Genomic DNA, 8,565 nt, shown 5'->3' on the forward strand with positions numbered 1-8,565 from the left:
TCCGGCGAACTCCGGCAACGCAGACGACGAAGGGAGCGAGCGGCGCGAGGCTCCTGCTGGGCGCTCGAGGTGGCGCAGGCACGCCGGAGCCACCGGACGAGATGCAGGTCACCGGGAGGTTCGGCAGGGGCGCGAGGCAGCTCGCGGAAGCACCGATGGTCGAGGACGGCAAAGCAGAGGAGGCCGACAAGGGGATTGGGCGTCGGGGCGACCTCCGGTGGCGGCGGAGCTAGGGCTCACCGGAGCAGGGGGGTCGTGGCTCCATGGGGCGGCGCTCGGGGTAGGAGGCGCGGACACAGGGACTTGGCGCGGCGGCTCCTCAACGCGGGAAGCGGCAGCGATGGTGGCCCGCGACGGCGAGGGCGCATGGCGGCGGGGAGGATCGAGGAGAGCTACTGTTGCGAGCGAGAAAGAGAGATCAAGGGAGATGGGATCGGGCAGAGGAGGGGTAGAGCACGGTGCCTCCTCTCCTGGCGGCGCGAGGGGCAAGCGAGAGGGAGTGCTGGATGAGGGGATCGGGAGATTGGGCTTAGATTAGATGGGCTAGATGGGCCTAGGGTTAGAAGGGAAAAGGCTGGCCTAAAGGCCGGTGCAGATGGGCCGCGGGGATAGGCAGGGGCGCGGCTGGGCCTAGGGATGGGCCCTAGAGGCGGGCCTGCTGGGCTCTCTCCTCTCTCTCTCCTTCTATTCTTTTAAGAGAAAAGAAATAGAGAGAAAAAAGGAGGGTTAAGGAAAGGATTTTGAGCATGGGGATAATTTTCCCGAACTCAAAAAAATATGCTTGTTCCGAGAAAAATAGAAAAAGCCCGGTCGAACAAAAGATTTCAAACTCATTTGAATTTAATTCAAATGGGTTTGAACTAGGACGAGGTTTCTGGAGTGACCAAAAAGGTTGAAATTTTAGGTGAAGCTCGAGAAAATGACGAAAGGATATAAGGCAAGGTTACAGAGTCAACACTCCAAGAAGAAAAGGCCAAGGAATTAATATGCAAGTGTGTTATAGGTGATTCCAAAGTTAATGTAATATTTATAATAGCTCTCTAAATATCGAGAGGATATGTTGTAAAGAGAATCACCATGTGAATTCCCTCGGTTTAAATGGATCAAAGGTCCATGCCATTATTTAGTTGAGTTAAGAAAAAAAATGACATAATGGCAAGAAGACATGATGCAATGCACATGATGCAAAGAACCAAAACAAAACACGACCACACTCGGGAACATGGAAGGCATCTGAAGCTCCGGTCTTGGGGCGTCACAGCCAGTGACCATCCCCGTAGCATTGACGGGCTGGTCACCGAGAACTATCGCAGAGCTGGAAGGCGCGGGCGTCAGCGAGGTCTCCACGGACCCGCGCGAGCTCGTGTACATGCCAGCACCAGCGCCCGTGCCCGTGCCCATGCGCCCCCCTCCACCCACCGTGGCACCAGCCCCCATGCGTTTGGCTACACCTGTCGAGCCCGTGCCCCTGCCCGTGCGCGCCCCTCCACCCAACACGGCGCCGGTCCCCGTGCGTTTGGCTGCACCCGCCACGCCCGTGCCCGTGCCTGTGCACGCGCACCCCTCAGCGGCATGGGACGTGATACGTCTCCCGTATCTATAATTTTTGATTGTTCCATGCCAATATTATACAACTTTCATATACTTTTGGCAACTTTTTATACTATTTTTGGGACTAACATATTGATCTTGTGCCCAGTGCCAGTTCCTGTTTGTTGAATGTTTTTTGTTTTGTAGGAAATCCATATCAAATGTAGTCCAAACGGGATAAAAACTGACGGAGAATTTTTTGGAATATATGTGATTTTTGGGAAGAAGAATCAACGCGGTATGATGCCCGAGGGGGCCACGAGGTAGGGGGCACGCCCCAGGGGGTCAGGCGTGCCCTGGGCCCTTGTGGCCACCCCGTAAGGCGGTTGGTGCTCTTCTTTCACCGCACGAAAGCCAATATCCGGATAGAAATCGTGTTAAAAGTTTAGCCCAATCGGAGTTACGAATCTCCGGGAATATAAGAAATGGTGAAAGTCCAGAATCTGGAGTGCAGAAACAGAGAGAGACAGATCCAATCTCGGAGGGGCTCTCGCCCCTCCACCTCCATGGAGGCCATGGACCAGAGGGGAAACCCTTCTCCCATCTAGGGAGAAGGTCAAGGAAGAAGAATAAGAAGGGGGCCCTCTCCCCCTCTCTCCCGGTGGCGTCGGAACGCCGCCGGGGCCATCATCGTGTGACGGCGATCTACAAGAACACCTCCGTCATCTTCACCAATATCTTCATCACCTTCCCCCATCTATCTATAGCGGTACACTCTCCTGCAAACCGTTGTACCCTCTACTTGAACATGGTGCTTTATGCTTCATATTATTATCCAATGATGTGCTGCCATCCTATGATGTCTGACTAGATTTTCGTTGTCCTATCAGTAATTGGTGAATTGCTATGATTGGTTGAAATTGTTTGTGGTTATGTTGATGTCCTTTGGTGCCCATCATATGAGCGCGCGCGTGGATCACACCGTAGGGTTAGTTGTATGTTGATAGGACTATGTATTGGAGGGCAAGAATGATAGAAGCTTCAACCTAGCATAGAAATTGATGCATACGGGATTGAAGGGGGACCAATATATCTTAATGCTATGGTTAGGTTTTACCTTAATGAATGTTAGTAGTTTCGGATGTTTTCTAATCATTCCAATCATAAGTGTGTAGAATTCCAAGTCAGGGATGACATGCTAGCAGTGGCGTCTCCCACCTAAAACTTGCTATCGGTCTAGTAACGTTGTCAATTGCTTAGGGACAATTTCGTAACTCCTACCATCACTTTTCCACACTCGCTATACTAACTTTATTGCTTCTTTACCTAAAACAGCCCCTACTTTTTATTTATGTGCTCTTTATATTCTTACAAACCTATCCCGTTACACCTATAAAGTACTTCTAGTTTTATACTTCTTCTAGGTAAAGCGAACATCAAGCGTGCATAGAGTTGTATTGGTGGTCGATAAAACTTGAGGGAATATTTGTTCTACCTTTAGTTCCTCGTTGGGTTCGACACTCTTACTTATCGAAAGAGCCTACAATTGATCCCCTATACTTGTGGGTTATCAAGACCTTTTTCTGGCGCCGTTGCCGGGGAGTTATAGCGTGGGGTGAATATTCTCGTGTTTTCTTCATCAGTAAGTAGTTTTTATTTTGTGCTCTTGTTTTTTATCTTTAGTTATGGGTAGGAAACGCAAAATACCAAAAAAATAGGTGTACCTACTACACCAATGGTTGAAGAACCACTCAAAAATCCATCGCACTACTGAAGCTCTTTACTTGGATCATCTTCGATCCCTATGTGTTCGGGCTGAAACCCCAACTAGATTAGTTGAGGGCAAATCTTTAGATGAGCATGCTTGTTATGTGCGGCACCGCTTATCTCGAAAAGGGGAACTTTTACTAGATCAAATTCATCATTTGCAATGCTATGCTTGGAATTTATGTGAAATATATGATTTTACTTGTTGATCTGAAGACCCTAAGAAACACCTTCCCTACCAATGTGAGTTTAGTGATAATGGAATCATATCTTCATATGCTAAGGGTGTTTATAATTACTATGATGTTCAAAAAATTGAAGAATTTGTTGCTTTTAAGGGTGCTTATGAAATTGGTTCTTTGATTGTAAAGTATGATGCTACTCTTTACAAATCTGAAAATTTTGCCATACTTCAATATTGTTATGATAATTATGCTTCTAATGCCTATGTTACATCATATATTGAGGACTCCACCGTCCGAGAAGAGACTAATATTTTGCAGGAGTCTATGGAAGAAGAAATTGATGAAATTGTGGGCTCGTTGGATGAAAAAAATGATGAGGAGAGCGAAGAACAAAAGGAGGAAGAGCGAATTATCTACCCGTGCCCACCTTATAATGAGAGTAAGTCTTCAACTCATACATGTTTAATTTCCCTTCATGCTTATCGAAGATGATTGCTATGATCCTGTTGATTCGTCTGAAATATCCCTTTTTGATGAACTTGATGCTTGCTATTCTTGTGGCCAAGATGCCAATATGAATTATGCATATGGAGATGAACTTGATATTGTTCCTTATGTTAAACATGAAATTGTTGCTATTGCACCCACACATGATAGTCCTATTATCTTTTTGAATTCTCCCGACTACACTATATCGGAGAAGTTTGCCCTTATTAAGGATTATATTGATGGGTTGCGTTTTACTACTACACATGATGATTTTGATAGATATAATATGCATGTGCTTTCTGCTCCTACTTGCAATTATTATGATAGAGGAACTATATCTCCACCTCTCTATGTTTCCAATATGATAAAATTGCAAGAAACTGTTTATACTATGCATTGGCCTTTACTATGTGTGCATTAATTGTTCTTATGACATGCCGATGCATAGGAAGCGAGTTAGACTTCGTTGTTGCATGATATATGTTAGTTTGTTCTCACTACTAAATCACAAATCATTGTTAATTCAAATTGGCTTTGATATACCTTGGGATCTGGGTGGATCCATTACTTGAGCACTATATGCCTAGCTTAATGGCTTTAAAGAAAGCGCTGCTAGGGAGACAACCTGAAAGTTTTAGAGAGTCATTTATTTCTATTGTGTTCTTTTATAAAGTTTAAAAATAAAAATAATGTGCCAAGGTTTGCCTTTAGGATGTTTACATTGCTTGTTGGTTTCTGTGGTGCAAAACAGAAACTTTGGCTGTAGTGCGCAATTTTACATTTTTTTACTAGAATGTCAAACGGTTCTGAGACTTTTTGCACTGTCTTTCCATAAAAATTGTTTATTATTCCTAGTTTTTTCAGAATTTTTGGAGTACCAGAAGTATGGTGAATGTTCAGAGTACTACAGACTGTCCTGTTTAAGACAGATTCTGTTTTTGATGCATAGTTTGCTTGTTTTGATGAAACTATCAATTTCTATCAGTGGATTAAGCCATGGAAAAGTTATATTACAGTAGCTACAATGAAAAAACAAAATATGAATTGGTTTGCAACAGTACTTAGAGTAGTGATTTTCTTTATTATACTAACGGATCTTACCGAACTTTCTGTTGAGTTTTTTGTGGATGAAGTGTTCGACGATCGAGGAGGTCTCGATATGAGGAAAAGGAGGAGAGGCAAGATCTCAAGCTTGGGGATTCCCAAGGCACCCCAAGTAAATATTCAAGGAGACTCAAGCATCTAAGCTTGGGGATGCCCCGGAAGGCATCCCATCTTTCTTCAACAAGTATCGGTATGTTTTCGGTTTCGTTTCGTTCATGTGATAGGTGTAAATCCTGGACCGTCTTTTGCATTTAGTTTTCACTTTTCTTTTATGCACCATGCTGGTATGAGATAGTCCATGGTTGATTTATATAATGCTCATTGCACTTCACTTATATTTTTTTGAGTATGGCTTTATAGAATGCTTCATGTGCTTCGCTTATACCATTTGAAGTTTGGATTGCCTGTTTCCCTACACATAGAAAACCGCCATTTGTAGAATGCTCTTTTGCTTCACTTATATTTGTTAGAGCGTGGGCATATATTTTGTAGAAAGAATTAAACTCTCTTGCTTCACTAATATCTATTTAGAGAGATGACAGGAATTGGTCATTCACAGTGTTAGTCATAAAATCCTACATAAAACGTGTAGATCACTAAATATGATATGTTTGATTCCTTGCAATAGTTTTGTGATATAAAGATGGTGATATTAGAGTCATGCTAGTGGGTAGTTGTGGATTGTAGAAATACTTGTGTTGAAGTTTCTGACTCCCGTAGCATGCATGTATGGTGAACCATTATGTAACGAAGTTGGAGCATGAGGTATTTATTGATTGTCTTCCTTATGAGTGGCGGTCGGGGACGAGCGATGGTCTTTTCCTACCAATCTATTCCCCTAGGAGCATGCGCATAGTACTTTGTTTCGATTACTAATAGATTTTTTGCAATAAGTATGTGAGTTCTTTATGACTAATGTTGAGTCCATGGATTATACGCACTCTCACCCTTCCATCATTGCTAGCCTCTTCGGTACCGTGCATTGCCCTTTCTCACCTTGAGAGTCGGTGCAAACTTTGCCAGTGCATCCAAACCCCGTGATATGATACACTCTATCACACATAATTCTCCTTATATCTTCCTCAAAAAAGCCACCATACCTACCTATCATGGCGTTTCCATAGCCATTCTGAGATATATTGCCATGCAACTTCCATCATCATCATATACATGACTTGAGCATTCATTGTCATATTGCTATGCATGATCGTAAGATAGCTAGCATGATGTTTTCATGGCTTGTCTGTTTTTTGATGTCATTGCTACGCTAGATAATTGCACATCCCGGTACACTGCCGGAGGTATTCATATAGAGTCATATCTTTGTTCTAGTATCGAGTTGTAATATTGAGTTGTAAGTAAATAAAAGTGTGATGATCATCATTATTAGAACATTGTCCCATGTGAGGTTATCAAAATAAAAGTGGCAAGATAAGCCCCCCAAAAAAGAGAGAGATGCCAAAGATGCCTACAAAAAAAGAAAAAAGAGAAAAAAATGAGAGAAAAGAGAGAAGGGACAATGTTACTATCCTTTTACCACACTTGTACTTCAGAGTAGCACCATATTCTTCATATAGAGTCTCTTAAGTTATCACTTTCATATACTAGTGGGAATTTTCATTATAGAACTTGGCTTGTATATTCCAACTATGGGCTTCCTCAAATTCCCTAGGTCTTCATGAGCAAGCAAGTTGGATGCACACCCACTTAGTTTCAGTTTGAGCTTTCATACACTTATAGCTCTTACTGCATCCATTGCATGGCAAACCCTACTCCTCGCATTGACATCAATTGATGGGCATCTCCATAGACCGTTGATTAGCCGCGTCGATGTGAGACTTTCTCCTTTTTGTCTTCTCCACACAACCTCCATCATCATATTCTATTCCACCTATAGTGCTGTATCCATGGCTCACGCTCATGTATTGCGTGAAAGTTGAAAATGTTTGAGAACATCAAAAGTATGAAACAATTGCTTGGCTTGTCATCGAGGTTGTGCATGACTTGAATGCTTTGTGTGGTGAAGATGGAGCATAGCCAGACCATATGATTTTGTAGGGATAACTTTCTTTGGCCATGTTATTTTGAAAAGATATAATTGCTTTATTAGTATGCTTGAAGTATTATTGTCTTAATGTCAAATGATATACTATTGCTTTGAATCACTCGTGTCTTAATATTCATGCCATGATTACATTACATGATCAAGATTATGCTAGGTAGCATTCCACATCGAAAATTATCTTTTTTATCATTTACCTACTCGAGGACGAGCAGGATACGTCTCCGTCGTATCTATAATTTTTGATTGTTCCATGCCAATATTATACAACTTTCATATACTTTTGGCAACTTTTTATACTATTTTTTGGGACTAACATTTTGATCCAGTGCCCAATGCCAGTTCCTGTTTGTTGCATGTTTTTTGTTTTGCAAAAAATCCATATCAAACATAGTCCAAACGGGATAAAAACTGACGGAGATTTTTTTTAGAATATATGTGATTTTTGGGAAGAAGAATCAATGCGAGATGATGCCCAAGGGGGCCACGAGGCAGGGCCACGCCCTGGGCCCTCGTGGCCACCCCGTAAGGCGGTTTGTGCCCTTCTTTCGCAGCAAGAAAGCCAATATTCGGATAGAAATTGTGTTCAGTTTTATAGCCCAATCGGAGTTACGGATATCCGGGAATATAAGAAACGGTGAAAGGCCATAATCTGGAGTGCAGAAACAGAGAGAGATAGAGTGACAGATCCAATCTCGGAGGGGCTCTCGCCCCTCCACCGCCATGGGGGCCATGGACCATAGGGGAAACCCTTCTCCCATCTAGGGAGAAGGTCAAGGGAGAATAAGAAGAAGGGGGGCCTCTCCCCCTCTCTCCCGGTGGCGTCGGAACGCCGCCGGGGCCATCATCGTGTGACGGCGATCTACAAGAACACCTCCGTCATCTTCACCAATATCTTCATCACCTTCCCCCATCTATCTATAGCGGTACACTCTCCTGCAAACCGTTGTACCCTCTACTTGAACATGGTGCTTTATGCTTCATATTATTATCCAATGATGTGCTGCCATCCTATGATGTCTGACTAGATTTTCGTTGTCCTATCAGTAATTGGTGAATTGCTATGATTGGTTGAAATTGTTTGTGGTTATGTTGATGTCCTTTGGTGCCCATCATATGAGCGCGCGCGTGGATCACACCGTAGGGTTAGTTGTATGTTGATAGGACTATGTATTGGAGGGCAAGAATGATAGAAGCTTCAACCTAGCATAGAAATTGATGCATACGGGATTGAAGGGGGACCAATATATCTTAATGCTATGGTTAGGTTTTACCTTAATGAATGTTAGTAGTTTCGGATGTTTTCTAATCATTCCAATCATAAGTGTGTAGAATTCCAAGTCAGGGATGACATGCTAGCAGTGGCGTCTCCCACCTAAAACTTGCTATCGGTCTAGTAACGTTGTCAATTGCTTAGGGACAATTTCG

Source organism: Triticum dicoccoides, chromosome 5A, assembly GCF_002162155.2.
Source record: "Triticum dicoccoides isolate Atlit2015 ecotype Zavitan chromosome 5A, WEW_v2.0, whole genome shotgun sequence".
Lineage (NCBI taxonomy): Eukaryota > Viridiplantae > Streptophyta > Magnoliopsida > Poales > Poaceae > Triticum > Triticum dicoccoides.